At 37.4% G+C, this 16,480-nt stretch overlaps 1 long non-coding RNA gene across 2 annotated transcripts in view; it reads right to left on the reverse strand.

Moving 5' to 3' along the window:
• Window positions 1–6,286: 6,286 nt before the first annotated feature.
• The window catches only part of LOC309843713, a 123,157-nt gene continuing 112,963 nt past the window's right edge, over window positions 6,287–16,480 (reverse strand). Inside the window, exons 1-4 of one of the 2 annotated variants that reach the window (XR_014300304.1) lie at window positions 10,047–10,172; window positions 8,713–8,864; window positions 7,978–8,105; window positions 6,287–6,461 (exon numbers count right to left, since the gene is read on the reverse strand). This is a non-coding gene — a long non-coding RNA (uncharacterized lncRNA). Of the gene's footprint in view, window positions 6,462–7,977; window positions 8,106–8,712; window positions 8,865–10,046; window positions 10,173–16,480 lie in introns of those variants that run through there. The other variant, XR_014300303.1, reaches the window with a different exon arrangement.

Genomic DNA, 16,480 nt, shown 5'->3' on the forward strand with positions numbered 1-16,480 from the left:
TCAGTGTTCCTACTAACGCCATATTTAGATATAAACATTTTGAACCAGGGAGCCCTGTGATGACTATGTGTGTTCACCTTGCTCTCTTTACCTTGTCCTCCACACCCCAGCCCGCACTGCCCACAAGAATATTCCTCACAATGCAGAACTATTTGAACTAGCTCTTAATCCTGATACATGTCCCTGATTCTGGGACATGGATTTTGTGTCTTGAAAGCTCCCCAATATTTTTATGCAATAAACTCACAAACTAAAGTACTTAGGCATTCAAACAAAAACAGGGAAACCACTGTTTTGGAATCTGCATTTGAGAGGAATTCATTTTTTAATATGGACTAAATAGAATGTCTTCTCTAAATTTATAAACGTCACCCTCTCCAGAAAATCAGCTAGGTTTAATGATTAGGGCTATGCACCAGAACTCAACAAATGTTTAATTCCCTGTGCTACCATTTCCCCCTATGAATGATATCAGTAAATTATTTAAATTCACTGTGATAAATAGGATATACAGTAATTCCTTTTTCCTGCCTCAGAGGCATAGTGTGAGGTTAATTAAATAACAGCTGCAAAATACTTTTGGCTCCTTAGAGAAAGACATTATATAAGACATTATATTATATATGCAGCATTTTTTTCTCTCCAATGAAAATAGAGCTAATTGTTCTTCAGAACTCAGCCCATGGCGGAGAAAACAACCATGACATGCTTTCACAGGCATTAAATTCACAAGGGCAAAATTTTGTCACTGTTGGTATCAGACCCAGTGAATTCTATGCTTTAATTCTTTACACAAAGACCACTGCCATCTTGTGGAAAACAGCCATTATCCTTATCTTGGGCTTCTATTTCATTTGTGTGAAATGGTGACAAGATAATTTGGGTTTTCTGCTATCGAGGATTTGTGACACATACAGTCTTAGTCATCCTGAGGCCTGTTATCTGTGGCACATGAGGGCGATGTGAGACCACCCTGAAGGTCAGGTAGTGTTAATGGAAGGAAAAGCTTTATAAACAAGACATTTCCCTAGGGCTCTGAACTATACTTATCCTTCAAATGGGGCTTGCCACACAAACCTGCTTTTGTGTTCCATTTATATTGCAGAATTAGGGCCAAAAATGAAGGAAAAAAGTCATCACTGGTGATCATTAAATCCAATGATGATGGCTCTGGGAAAAATATGTCAGTCTGTAAATGTTGTTTGCATTCATTTGTCAAAAGAAGAAGAGGGATTGCTTACAGAAAATAAATGAAAAAAGACCATGAAACAGCCCTGAAGTCTATCAAGTCTGATAGACTAATTGTCATATTTTGACAAACATGATGAATATCTAAATCTATCCTACAAAAATAGGTTTTCAGGAAAGGAAGATTCCTTTCTAGCTTTTCTCATATTTGTTTAAAGATTTACAAGTGTACCTAGAGAAAACATAGTAAATGCCTTTCATTTATTCCAGAGAAAACTTTGCCTTAACAAGTAATGTTACATGGAAGAAAAAAAAAGAAAGAAAGAAAAAAATTGTCTTTTTATAAAGGAGGTTTTCCTTGAGAAACAGAATTTTTGTTATTTGCATTTTAAAATTTTTGTGGTTAAGTCAGCCTTAGGCAAAAAAACAAAGAGATGAGATTTTTCTTTGATACACTCTCCTCTGTCCACTTCTCCATTTTAAGTCTATCCCTTGCTTCAAACACCTCCCCTCACATGGGATTTTTTTCACCTGTGTCCCCAGGCCCTTGTCTCTGCAGTTATCAGATAACTGAAATGCAAATCAATGTACACTAAAGTGTTAGAGACTGAGTAAGTCATTCTACAGAGGAAGGAACAGGTACATTTTTGGAAAATTGTCAGTTATTACTTAACCTACCAAAAGATGGATTCTAGAAAACTGGGCAGGAGAGAGAATTTGGTGAATTTTTTCGCTAGGACCCAAGGTTTCATTATATGGGCACCTATTTATTCAATTTATTGATCTTTAAAAGTTTAAAAAAATACTTGGGCAAAAGGAACATCTTAAATAGTACTACACCAAAAAAACAAACAAGCAAGCAAGCAAACAAACAAAAAAATCAGGGGTGCCTGGGTGGCTCAGTTGGTTAAGCTCAGGATCCTGGGATTGAGCCCCGCATGAGTCTCCTTGCTTGGCGGGGAGCCTGCTTCTCCCTCTCCCTTTGCCTGCTGCTCCCTTGCTTGTGCTCTCTCTTTGTCAAATAAATAAATAAAATCTTAAGAAAAGAAAGACCACCTTGGCAATTATGTAAAAAAAAAAATCGATGACCCAAAGTATCAAAGAATAATATATAAGTTTACTGAAATGTCTTGAAGAGAAGCAAAAAGAGGGATCAGGAATACAACACATAATACAAATAAAATTTTTTCTATAATGTTTTTTGGCTAGATTTTCCTCTTAACTCCCATGAATTGAAGCAATCAATCCCCTAAATTTTCCATTCTTGTGTATCCAAAAGCACCCCTAGTTTTCTGTTCCATTACTGAGCTCCAAGAGAAGGATTTTCTTATGTGAGCAGAAATATTTATATGCTACATTTCTGTCCAGAAGCCTAGTCAGTACATCAGAAGACCAGCAACCTAGTAATGACAACAATGAATCTCCTTACAGGGAGCAGGGGGTCAAAAACAATAAGCATGTGTTCTTCAATAATTTGCTCCTTTAGCAAAAAAGTAATACCACATTACAAAAAGAAGTCTCTCTCTGAGACCAATTTAGCCCAACCAGGGTTGGCCCTTACTCAGACCTTTGAAGTATGCCAATAACGGGTATGCTGGAAGACATTTTGCTAAAGGCTAGGTGTACGGCGACTTGATGATCATGCTCGTCCCAGAACACCATTCCCCATGCTTTTGGTCTAGCACACTCCAGCCCATGCTGGAGGAGCCTTCCATTCACTCACACACCAAAATAGGTTCTCTGGCAGAAACTGCTAGTTACCTTCTCCCTAATCTATTATTTGCTTATATTCTCATAACAAAAAAAACCTCTCCATTTTAGCTGAAGGTACGGCCACACACAAGAAAGTATATATTTCCATTTCTCGCTTAACTTTCAGTTAGATATGGCCATAAACCTAATTTCGGCCCAAAGACACGTGAGCCCAGAGGATATGCGCATGTTGTAAGCTGTGCTCTGAAGAGGATCCTGAGTGGCTTCAACTTCTCCACTTTCCCTTTCTTGCTGACTGGAGTGAGGACAGTAGTGGGAACCATGGCGGACCATGTTGATGAAGGAACACACTGGTGATGGCAAAGCAACAAGATAGAGCCTTGACAGGATGTAAGCACCAGACCACAACTGGTGAGGAGACCTCCATCATTTCCGCTAGCACTGTATGCAGGCTTTTCTTGGCTGATCTCTCTGCATTCATTAAATGGAGGTTTTCTTATCTATAGAATTGTAAACCCAGGCAGGGTGAAGATCTTATTAATGCCTCTATTCCAGGGTCAGGTACACCATGCATTTGCAATAAATGTTTGTTCACTGGATAAACAGATGGATGGATAGGTGGATGAGTAAATGAATGAAATAGATGGCTGATCATGTGATCAGTTTGTATTCAGTCAGAGTCAGATATTTTTATATTATAAATTAATAGAGTATTTGAATGGAGTTTTGGGATTTGGGGCATAATATTTAAATTATAATTTAAAAATAAGCTTTGGAAGAAAAAATGCTGTAAACAGTAACAAAGGTGGTGACTCTGAAATGCTTGATGTAGGTGCAGACATGATTAATCGTAACACTTACTTATCAGGTGGGAGTCTCTTAATCAATTATCTCTCTTCAAAGTCCTAGGGCTAGTACTGGTTCTGTTTTTATCCTTCTTACTTTTATCAAGGTGGTCTTCTGATAGAGGCAGAAGCTCTAAATATAAGTTGCAGAATTTCTCTGTACTTACATAAATCCAGTTTCTAATGAACAAGGCCCCCAGGCTCAGCTGTTACTACTACTGTCCTCTTACTCTTCATCTATCTCCGTCCCTCTGCATTTCCATGTTCATATGTTGCTGTGCACTGCTATATGGGAAAACCTTCCTGACCAGTCATAAAAACAAAACTCTTCATTATACAGTACAGTTTGTACTTGGTACAGAGTCATCATCTGGGCGAAGAGGATGTTTCGCCCACTCCTTATGCACTCTAGGATATCTCACACCAAGACTCCTCTTCTGATGCTGTATGCAGATACCTGTATGGACTGAGGTTTAGATGTTCCAAGAAATAGCACTCTTGTCCCTAGATGGTGCTTGGTTCCATGACCACCCATAGCTACACTGCCCAATCCAGCTGCATAGTGTGCTGACCTACTCATGCCTTTGAATCTATGTTTTCCCTTTGGGGTTTTTCTTGCCCTTCAGTTTCCACTGATCTTCTGTTCCCTCACTTTTCAGCATGTTAGACATTATTTGGCCTAACAATTCTCCATAAAGAATGGCAGTGAGGGGAAGTAACTCTGGGAGTATTTCTTCTATTCCATGTCCTTTCCCCCACTTCCTCCCTCTTCAAAACACACCCCCCCACACACACACCCTTCCTCTGGGACCTTTCCCTGCCCTCCTTCCTACAACTACTATGGGATGAGAGTGAAATGCTCACGTTTATTCTGCAAGGGCTGCAGCTGGCACTCACACTGCTGCTATGCTTGCAGAAGAAACCTCAATATTTGTTCTTTAATTCTTTCACCGTCCACTTTGTGTGGTTAGCTTGGGTTATTAAAGGAAACATGCTTCTCTCCTTCAGAATTTTTATTCTAAAAACTAATACAGACTCAGGTACACCATGTACCTATATCCACATAGTAGTCTTCTCACTGTTATGGCATAAGCATATGTTTACCAATCCAGAACACACCATAACATCACTATACATGCTAATTTCCTTCACTTGTATGTGTCTTGGAGTGTGAAACCAAGGCCTTGGAGATATGGGTTAAAAAGGGATCTGGGTAGGTTATTTTGCTTTCTTCTTTAAACAGACAATCCATTCCAGAAATAGCTTCATTCATGTACAAATTCACAACTCTGTGGCTAGGCAGTGCTTATCTTTTCATCTGATGAATTGTTTTTCATCTTTGCATTAACACCAGTGGAACTTCCTTTAATCATGCACCTATAATGCACATGATTAGCTATGAAAACATCCTGTAGCCCTCACACATACAGGAGAAATAGGAAAACCCTACACATATATACTCAGGTTTCCTCAGCTAACCCACATATTGCCAGGGCCAAATTCTGATAACTCAGCTTTCTTCTACTACCTTTTTACACAGTAATTTGTCAGACTTACAGCTTTCTTGTTCTATCATCTATTAGCTCAGTTCAAACACTACCATTTACTAGGCTTTACTCAATATAATCCTTTCAATTTTCCCTACTGAATTTCAAGTTTCATTCCTCAAATATCCTCCAAACCTCATTTCATGCGATTGTGCCAATGCACTTCAAATTGATAGGCTTCAATCCAGTAAAATAAATGGCAGGAGGTTGAAACATGACTGGAGAAACTGTATTTGCCCAGATCATCTACCAGAATACTTGCAAAATAAACTGTGGGCCTCATCATTTTTAAATTTCTTTATGATGAATCCAAGGTCAATACTGTAGATCTGTACGTTATGATAAAGCATCCTCTCGGGGTGGGATCTGTTATACTACTTCTGTTTAGTAAAAGGGAATGCTAGGTGTCTCCAGCAGGTTTTCATGAAGCAAGTACAGATGACAGTACTTTCTGACATAAAAACATTCAGGCACATGACACAGTCACATTGATTTTATGAATTAAAGTACTGTTACTTTCACCCTTTCAAAAAACTCCCTAAAGCTGGTGAAGAAATAAAATAGGCCCATATTATGGGTGCTTTGTGTTATGAGCCAGAAGGGGCAAACCTGAGTGCAGGTAAACAGAGCCCAGGGCTCAGAAAGGTGAAAAGTGGTAAAATAGACAGCAACAAAGGACTATTTCTAGATAGATGGAATGGGGGCATCTGAGTGGCTTAGTTAAGCCTCCGACTCTTGATTTTGGTTCAGGCCATGATCTTGGGGTCACAGAGTCCCACATCAGTTCCATGCTCAGCCCAGAGTCTGCTTGAGACTCTCTCTACCTCTCCTTCCCCTCCTCCCTCTATTTCCAAAAAAAAGAAGAAAGAAATAAAAAGGACCTAGTATAGAATAATAAATTAATGAAATGATTTACTGTAACGAACAACCCATTTTGAACATATGCATTTTAATTCTGAAAATAAATTATTAAACAATTATTTCGATGTATTTTTCCACCAAAATTGAAACCAATGCAGTGGGAAGGATGGGAAGGGGAGTGATTGCCCTTTGGTAGTGTTTTAAGCAGCAGGCCTGCACGCAGGAGAAAAGGAAGTGGAAGCCATGAGCTCTGCAGAGACACCACACCAGCTGACTACACGATAGGATGATCAGATTGAGGGCCAGGCTGAAACCAAATGAATGAATAATTGATAAGACTATCAAATGAGTGAAGCAGCAGTTCAGAAAGGCACAAGCCACTAAATTAGAAAGATGAGTCCTGAATGCCAACATCTACCTCAGTTAGCTTTTCGCCATGGTTACCTGTCATTTTTGTTAGAATTCTTAGAATTTTTGTCATTTTCTTTAAGTTAGTAGGGTAAATTAGACATATTTTCCTCATTGATCACTATCTACCCAGACTGAGATATGCCAATACACAGCAAACACTCTTCCCATTAAAAATTAAACTCAGGAAAATCACAAGGGAATTTCAAAGTTTCCTTTCACACAATACACTCTGAAGACAAAAAAAGGAAACTTCATTAGACTTTATAATAAATTAATATATATTCACTAATAAGTATTTAATGTATAACTGACCTAATTCCACTGGCAAAAAACTATATAAATCCTTCAACATAAAAAAATTATTTTTATTTATTGTTCCAGAAATAGGAACATCTATTTCATTTTATTTTGATGTCATTATGAGCTAAAGTAAAAATGAGACTGTAACATAAACTTCCTGAAGTTAGGGGTGTGTGTGTGTGTGTGTACCTGTATCTGCATTTGTGTGTCTGTGTGGGTTTTAATTGTTTTAGAAAGGGAAGTTTTATTTCATATCCCTTGTATTTCCTTCTTTATCAGAAGTCCTCAGAGAATTCTGAAAACACATGGGGGACTGGTTCTTCTCTTTAAGTAAAATTACATAAATATTTTCATTTACAACAAATATCCCTCCAGGCTTATTGTTGTTGACATTGTTATTGTTTGTAGTTTCTAACTTTCTAACTTTCCACAAAATATTTTTACTTTGAGTCTTTTAAAAATTCATTTGACAGTTTACCCCATTTATCAACATGCACAAGATCAGCTGTAGTCCCAGGGGAGAGGCATCCTCCTTGCAGAGAAGTACATACATTCAATGAGCCTTTACTGAGCATCTTCTCCATGCCAACATACTGCTAGGATATGAACATGACACCCATCGGTCTAGTTTGTTTGCATGTATTGCATATTCATGTGTATATTCAATCATTCATTTAATAGGTACCTAATGATACCGTAACAAGTGCCAGGAATTGTTCTAGTCCAGAGTTAGAATTATAAGTACAACATATATTCAGTCTTCTGGGCACTTACATATTAATAGAAGAGAAGGGAAATGCCTACCAAAAAACCTCTGTGATAACTGCATTCTGAGAAACAGGTCAGAGATACTTCAGTAGCACAGAGGGAAGATGATTAACTTTACACAGAGCCATCAAGGAAATCTGTATGGCCACTGGACATACTCAAGGCTAAACAAATAGTAATCTGATTTTCTCATTCATTTGGGCAGCAAGTTTCCTACCAATGTGTCTTAAATCATTCTAAAAGAATACCACCTTCAGACCACCCACCAAATGTCTCTGTCTCTGGGCACAGTTACCACTTGGCATCTGCTGAGATGTGCAGCAAGGGTATTAATTACAGCTCACCATGTGATTAATGTGGTTGATAGTTCCTGATGAGGTCAGTGTGTTTTGTGGATCTTAGATTAATGATTCCAATTTGACAGACAGCAAGCCACTAAATGGTTACCAGGTGGCAAAAATATTGTGTTACCCTAGACAGAACCAAAGAGAGTAACATAGTTAAGAAAGCAACTCATAGCAGGGTTAATTACTTGGAAATAGGTTTCTCATATTTTACCAAATAATCTTAATTTTTTCCCATCTTCATTTTTGAGAAACTAACTTGTCAGTGTTCTCTACAAAAAATCAGGTAACGTATTTGATAGCAAAACGTAGATTTGACTTCACTGAAGCATAATGAGGAATACCATTTTAGTCTGCACAGTCTAGCCATCCAATAGAAGGGGCCACATAAATATTAAGTAATTTAACCTTACTACTGACATAGTTAACCATTTAGATTGACTAAGCACATTTATGAGAAGATAGCAAAAGATATTTCCTAAGATTCTGTAGGACAATTCTATTTGTATATTTTCTTAAGTTAAGTACCTAATTAAAAAATATTTTTAAAATTTTTTTTAAAATTAAAAAACAGAAGTCAAGAGAGAATAGTCTGACAGAAGAAAACTGAATGGAACAGAATTAATTGTATTTCTGCTTCCTGTTTGCTAACAACAGCAAAAATCCCAACACACAATGCTCTAAGATCTTCCCCAGGGCATGAGCTCATTGAGGAAGAAACCATTCATTACTTACTCTTATATTCCCAGCACTGAGAATAAGATCCAATATAGGGGTTGAATAATTTTGTTGAGTCATTTACCAATCATATCTGGACTATGAAGACTTGGCCTTGACATGTATGCCATTGGCCATGTGGGACTCGGCTTTTTACATCCAGAGTCAATCTGCAAAGAGGTAGATATGGCGTGTCACTGAGCACACATAAGCACAATGTGTGAGGCTGCAATAAAAACAGAACTTACAGTCACTCTCCTTCAGGACCTTAATACATTTACTGAAACAGGTTGGATGTTGGTTGGTAGGAATATTTTGTGTTCCAGACACAATTCACCCTACAATGCTCTGTATGTGCTTCACTCAGAAATGCTGACCTAACTTATGACCTCTCCACTTATGCAGCTTTCATCATCATAAATAAGACTGCTGAAGTGATAATAAAATCTCATATGATCAGCCACAATGACACTTTTTCAAAGGACAGTGGATCGTGCCATTCTGCAGCTAAAACCCTACAGCGACTCCCCCATTTCCCTTAAGGTAAAATCCAATGTCCATGCAAAACCTGGCCTCCCTCACATTGGGGACAGTATGTGCTATGGTGAATGCTGTGAAATGTGTAAGCCTGAGGATTCACAGACCTGTATCCTTTACATTATATGTTAATTAAAAAAAAAAAAGAAGAAGAAGAAAAGAAAAGAAAAGAAAAAAACCTGGCTTCCCTCACTTCCCGGACCCCTCCCACTCTTCTCTGAGCACTGTTCCCTTATCCTAGAATGCTATTTTTACTCCATTCCTGTGTTCCTGTCTTTGCCCAAAGGTGACTCTCTCAATGAAATCTATCCCACTCACCTTATTTACAACTGGAACACTTCTCACCCTGTACCTCCCATCCCCCTTATTCTGTTTTATTTCCTGCACAGAACTTAAAATCTCTAACATATTATACACATACTTAAAAGGTTTAGGATTGACCTCACTTTACTAGAAGGTAAAGTCTATACAGAGATGTTTACCTCTTCTGTTCTTTGCTGTATCCTCAGTGCCAAAGAGAGTGTCTGATACATAGGATGCATTCAGTATTATTAAACAAATTGACCAATCAATATAGTAACTACCCTGGCCTTTGCACATAAAAGCTGCACATAAGAAGCTAACAGAAATTAGAAAAAATTAGAGTTTAATTTCTCACTGGGATGGAAGAGGAAGGGATCACAAGAGAAGCCATGCTAGAAATGCCCCTTGAGCAATTATCATAAAAGATTTTCACAGGCATCCAATAAACACTCTACCTACAAGGAAAGAAAAAAAAAAAAAAAAAAAAAACTCTAAGAAGAAATGATCCTTACCTTGAAAGCACTTTAAAGGGTTTTAGAACAATGATGAATGTCTATGAATGCTACATAGAAATTTACCAGCAAAGGAAGACTCTTTTCCAGATTTCATCTGCCAAAGCTTCAGGCAGTCTACCCTTGCAGAAAACACACCTTCTAATGGAATATATACAGAGACAGAGAGGGAGAGAATCATGTTTCTGTCACCATTTTAGCCCTATATTAACTAGCTCACAGTCACTTACCAAATGATTTTTAATACCTAATTCATACCTGTAAAAGCCTACACATCTATGAAAGATTCCTTCATTTATTTTCATAATCAATTTTAATGTATTGTGATTTTTATAAAAGATCTAGAATAGAATACCAAATTATAATCTCATGCTATAAAATTAAAAGAAAAAATTCAACTAACAGCAATTACTTGAAAATCTTGTTCAAAACAAATTAGGTGAGAGCTGGAAGTAGTCAATATCCTTAGCAACATGCCTAGATTGGTTCTAAATTATGATGAATTTCCACTATATATTGTTCTCTATTTCCTCATACTCAGGATATTTTGGGCTTTTGGTGTATAAAACTGGTGTAAGAATCTTGACTGAACAATTAATTATAAAAGCAAAAACTGTTTTTAAATCCCCTTGGAAATATAAAACTGTTAAATCACTGTTAATTCCACATTTAATTTAGTTATATGTCATTTAAATCTATGATGCCATCGATTACATAATGCATAATTATTCTGTGTCACTAAGAAGGAATAAAATATTGCCAGTTATAATTGTATAATACCTTTGACTATAAGATATATCCCAATTTCAGAGATTTTAAAGTGGGGGAAATGCCTATCTGAATCAATGAGTCATTCACTGGTATTTAGGGTAGTTATAACCAGGGCGGCCAAATATTTTTTTTTCTACTAGGGAAACAGTGAGAGCAAATTAATTTCTTGAGTAAGCTACTACTTAGTAAGAATGCTCTTGTGACACTACAGATTATCAAACACTATACCAGACTCAAGGCTAATTGTGGAATAATCCTAGAATGAAATAATTCTGACTTGTATGAGCCATACAGTTAATCATGATCCATAAGGACAAGATCTACAAGAAATCGGTATGGATATAAAAGAAATTACATTTTAGCTACAGTCTTTTGAAGGAAATACCATGCTTCCCACAAAGTATTATCTTAGGATAATACTGGTTCTTCTTAAATTCATGAAGTGATAAATTTTCTCAAATTGCTTTTATTAGAATTTTGAATTTTCACAAAATGGCTTTGTCTAATGAAAATATTCACCAATATGATCGTCTATATCCAATTTTTCTTCATGCTGTGCTCTAATGGGAAACTAGAAAATGTCATCCTAAAAATTGTTTTGACAAATAGCAGGTAAATCACATAGCATAAGCAAGATAATGCTTAAAATGGGAGAAGATCTGGCAGCCAAATAGCCAAGAAAGAAAAATGAAAAGTACCAGTATGAGGACTGAAAGCATTTACAGAATTTCAAGAATGTGTGACTAGATCTTTCAAAATGGGAATTATAAACAATAAGAAAAGTCATGCAGCAATTTCATTTTATGTAGAACCATGTAAGTAAATATACCATTTGATTTAATAATGAAGATATGAAAAAGATAAACTGTTAACAAAATATAGTCTGCCATATCTCCTTTCAGTAATGGTGTATACATTTTAAAAGGAGAAAGTCAATAGACGTAAGATTAAAAAACATTATTCATCTCGTTCTCACAGCAGGGTGACTAAGCCTGCTGTCACCAAACATGTTACCTCCCTGTTCCCTGATGGAGTCCCTTTAATAGGATGAGATGAATGCAAGTGTTTAACTATTTTAACATATCAACAACAGAAAATAAAAGCAGCTATTGAAACATGATCTGGCTTCCCACTAATTGAATATGTGTATGTCTTTAGACAGACAAGCGCTGATGCCTAGAATTTTTATAGTGCCATAGGAATCAAGGTTTACCAATTAAACAGCAAATTAGTTTCCATACCATGGAGGTCTCTTGATCCTTAGCCAATCCCTCACAAACAGAAGTGTTTCACATTGGTTAGGGAGTCCGTGCATGTTAATTTTAAATGTACGCTGAATCTAAATCATGATTTCAAAAGTTCATCACTTTCTGACTAATGTTGGTTCAAACACAGGAAAACACTAAAATTATGACTAGGTCTCACTGCCTTGGACATGCCTATAGTAATGTGAGAGTCTCTAGAATCCAGAAAACCTGTCTGGAATGCAAGACACCCTACTATAAAGTCTACAGCATTTTTGTTCTCTAAAGCACCCACAAACGAATGAAGTATCACTTGGGAACAGTCTCTTAGAAAAAGAGACTTAGAAAAAGTCGGAGCATCAGTTCTACAAATGAGCTACTTCCAAATTTCCAAAGTTTTGGCCCTGAATTATCCATAAGTCAAAACGGAAAATAAAACTCCCTCTAGTCCCCATTCTTTAATTTACTTCTCTTTTTTCCCAGTCTGTTCTTTTCTCATTGGCTTTCTTTGCCTAATTTTCCCAATGTTTTTTTTTTACCCAGTCTCTTCTCACAGAGAACAACTTGATAAACTTTTGCCAAGTAAGGACTTAACAAATTATTTCTTCTAGTAACATGCAGATTTCAAAAGAGGATGGTCTAGAGGATTAATATTGTATCACTAACACTGGGATTTCTAGAGATGGCTTTTAGATAACAAAGAACAAAACTTAGCCTCATTTATATAAAGTTGAACCATATCTCATATTTCACATGCTTCAACTATGTTTCCTCCAGATTTCATGACCTATTATTAAGAATTTCACATGGAAATGTGTAGAATTTTCCAGATTAGACAGGGAAGAAAGTATTCGCATGTACAGTTTCACGAAACTCACATGGTTCAGTACAAAAGGAGTTTGGTATTAGGGAACAATTTTGAACTCCAACAAGTAGTTCTACAGAATTTTAACACCCATTATTATAAATGTTTTCATTCTGTCTAATAAGTGGACGAGGTAATGAGATGAGAATAACAGCATTTCATCAAGCATGATGTAATTTCCTTTTTACTATCATATCTTTTAAAGTAGGGGTTATGGCCTGGGGGCATCTAAGAAAGTGTGGCCAAAGGCAAAAAAAAAAAAAAAAAAAAAAAAAAATTGTGGTTTATAATGCTTTAACATTGATTATATGTTTTTAGTCAAAATTCTCCTTTAAAGTAGCCCCAATTTGTGGCCACAATTCTGGATTTTCAGAATTTCAGAATTCTGGATTTTCCTAAAATGGTAGGAAGGAAGAAAGGAAGGAAGGAAGGGGGGGAGGGAGAAAAGAAAGGAAGAAAGAAAAAAGGAGAGAGAGGAAGGGGAAAAGGTGAAGGAGGCTGAAGAAGGGGAGTGACGCCTTTCTCTTGTACAACAGAATCTCTTTCTTGAATATCAAAACTGGCCAAGTCAACAAACTCCAGCATCGAAGTTTACACCGGGGTATGAGGCAACCACGAGGTTTATCCACTGAAACAACTTTGCCACAAATTGAACCTCAGCCTCTTCAGTAAGGTGGTTCCCAGTCCCAGATACACAGTCAAATCACCGGTAAGGTATAATGTCAGATGTGCTGGAGCTGTCCCTGAGGTTCTGCTGCCACTGGCCTGGAGGCAGCCTGGACATTAGGAGACTGGAGAGCTCCCCGGGGATTTGCAAGTGCAGGTACTCAGCATTCATCCAAGGACCAAAGACAGAGCTATCCTGGCACCTGTTTGAGCTGACTGATGGAGCCTGACAGATGGAGCCCCAGCCTCAGGATGCTGAATCTTCCTAGCATCCCATGTTTACTCAGTGAAACGGGAACAATAGTGGAAGCTATGGTAGCTCTCTGACCCACTAATCAATTCCTCCCTCCTTCTCTCTCTCTCTCTGTGTCTCATTCTCTCTCTCCTGACTCATGCCGCAGTAGAGGAAGACACAAACAGCTCAGCCAATAAAGGACCATTGCCACCGGATCGCCTTTCTTTGACTACGGTAAAGATCCTTTCAGAAATGCAGACCGCGCAGGAACAAGGCTGCCATCTGGCGGCCTTCCTGACCATCTCACGCTTCTTTCTCCAAAAAGAAATATGAATGACAATCATTTCCCTCCACTTCATTTGCATACTAGACACACAAGCTTAAATATTCCCCTTCTGTGGTGCTGGGGGTGCTTTTCGGTGACAGGCAGAACCTGAAGGGAGGGGAGAGCTAGCACTCTCTGTAGATACAGTGGAACACACATCTTTAAACATTTTTCATCCACAGGTCTGTCTTCAAAGTTCATTTTAAAGGACTTTCAGGAGACAGGTTAGCTCAAATGGGTCTGAGATTTTTTTTTACCTAGAAAGATTTAATACAGCAGTTCCCGAAGAATTTGCATTCCTAACACATTCCCAGGTGAGTTGCTGGTCCAATGACTTCACCTTTGAGGACACTTGACAAACTGTAAAAAATTAGTTAACTGTTAACATTTCCTGATCTAATAAACCCAGCTGAGACAAGACTGGGTGAAATATCCATAGACTGGGGCAGCAGCCGAGGTCAAAAGATGACGTCACTTTGGGATTGTTTGTAGATATCAGTGGACTAACATAAAGGAACCAAAAATACCAGCAAAGAAGTGGCCTAGACGAAGACTGGGCCAAAAAAGACTTCTCCGTTGTTTGACCTATGACCTCTAGGGGCCTCTGGGAATGCGTGGTCTCTTACCCAAATCTCAAATCATCCCAGTCCATTGAGTTTAGCAGGGAACAGACCTGATTCGCAAGCCAAAATAACAAGCTACAATAGATTTCAAACAGATGGTTTTATAGAGACATAGCAACTAAAGATATATTGGTTTGCATTCCAATATCGCCATCTAGTGGAATCTTGTTTTACACCAAACCACCTAAAATGGTAGTGATTTACTTTTTGACAGGAAGAGGGCCTCACCATCTACTAATTGTGATACAATCCGCAAGGGCAAGTAAACAAAAAACAGTAAATCGAGGCTATGTGAAAGACATTTTTGCAATCATGCATAATGTGTTCTATGAAAACAGAGCAAAGCTATTAGCTAAGAAACCTACAAACACAGAGAAATGAGTACAACTAACTTTTCCAGAATACACAAGCGGAATAGGTACTGAAAATGGGGAAATTATATCAAACATTGTGCTCATGTGTTGTCTTAATATGCTAATGCCTGAAACTTCCTCATAATAACTTATAAATAATTGTGAAAATAAGAAAAAGAAGCTCAAGTTCTGCATAACTTGTAAATTCATATGATTCTATACATGTATGTTTATAACCATATACCTTATTAAACAGTTCAATAAAATGAATTCTCGATTCTCTATTATGGACCCCAGGAAGAAACAGAGTAAGAAGGAAAAGAGAGATACTAAATCACTGCTGCTAACCCTGAGTAAAGATTAAAAAGGAAAAAAAATTTAAATTCAAGATGTTAAAAGTCTGCTACACTGGACTAGAATTCTGTTCTGGGTGAGCTGATAGTTTAAGGGTAACTATTCGCCAAACATTCAGTTAAACATTAACAAGATGCAATTTTATTTTTTCTAAACATCACTCTAAATGTGATTAGTTGACGGCTGCTTTCCTGCCTCTGAACATCTCAGGCAGGTTCCATCAATGTTTGATTATCTCCATGATTAAAAAATATATAAAATTTTACCTAGTCTAAGCTAGTGAAACTGGTGATGCACAGGGGTCTCATCTGACCCTTCTCCTCTGACTCCAATATTAAGAAGCCAAACTGGGAACTTGTTAGAAATGCAAATTCTCAGGCCCAAGTCAAAAGGAAAAAGTCCCTCTCAACATGTGTCATATGCTATCAAATGCAGAGCCTTCCATTCTGTGTTTAAAAAAATAACATACAGTTGCCTTGATACTACAATGCTTGGTCCCAAACTCCTTGTCAGCTATTTTTATAAATATTATTAATAAGATTTTTCCTAGGCCATATTTCCTACCTCAAGTGAGATTTCAGTATGTCCAAGATTTTTTAAATTACATTCAAGAAAGTATATGTAATTCTATAGAGAACCCCCGAATATATTTCAGTACCTTCAGCTAAGGTTTTATTAAACTGTGTTTCTATTTCATGTATCAAAAATCCCCGTTCTAATAAATCTTCATTGAATTTTATATGTGCCCAGCGCTCTGCTTTGAATGAAAGGTAAGTATCTTAGGTTGGGTTCCCAAGAGGCAGACTCTGAGATGAAGATTCATGAGCAAGTGATTTATTAAGAAGGAGCTCCCAAGAGAAATCAGTAAGGGAGAAGGGGAAGCAGAACAGCGAGAAGCCATGCAAGGATGTGTTTCAGACTAAGTCCCATGGAGGGTACCCTTAATCCTGCAGGAAACTCTGATATTTATCCAAACAAAGCAAAGGAGTTGGGCTTCC

This window comes from Mustela nivalis (assembly GCF_964662115.1).
Source record: "Mustela nivalis genome assembly, chromosome: 11".
In the NCBI taxonomy this organism is placed as follows: domain Eukaryota; kingdom Metazoa; phylum Chordata; class Mammalia; order Carnivora; family Mustelidae; genus Mustela; species Mustela nivalis.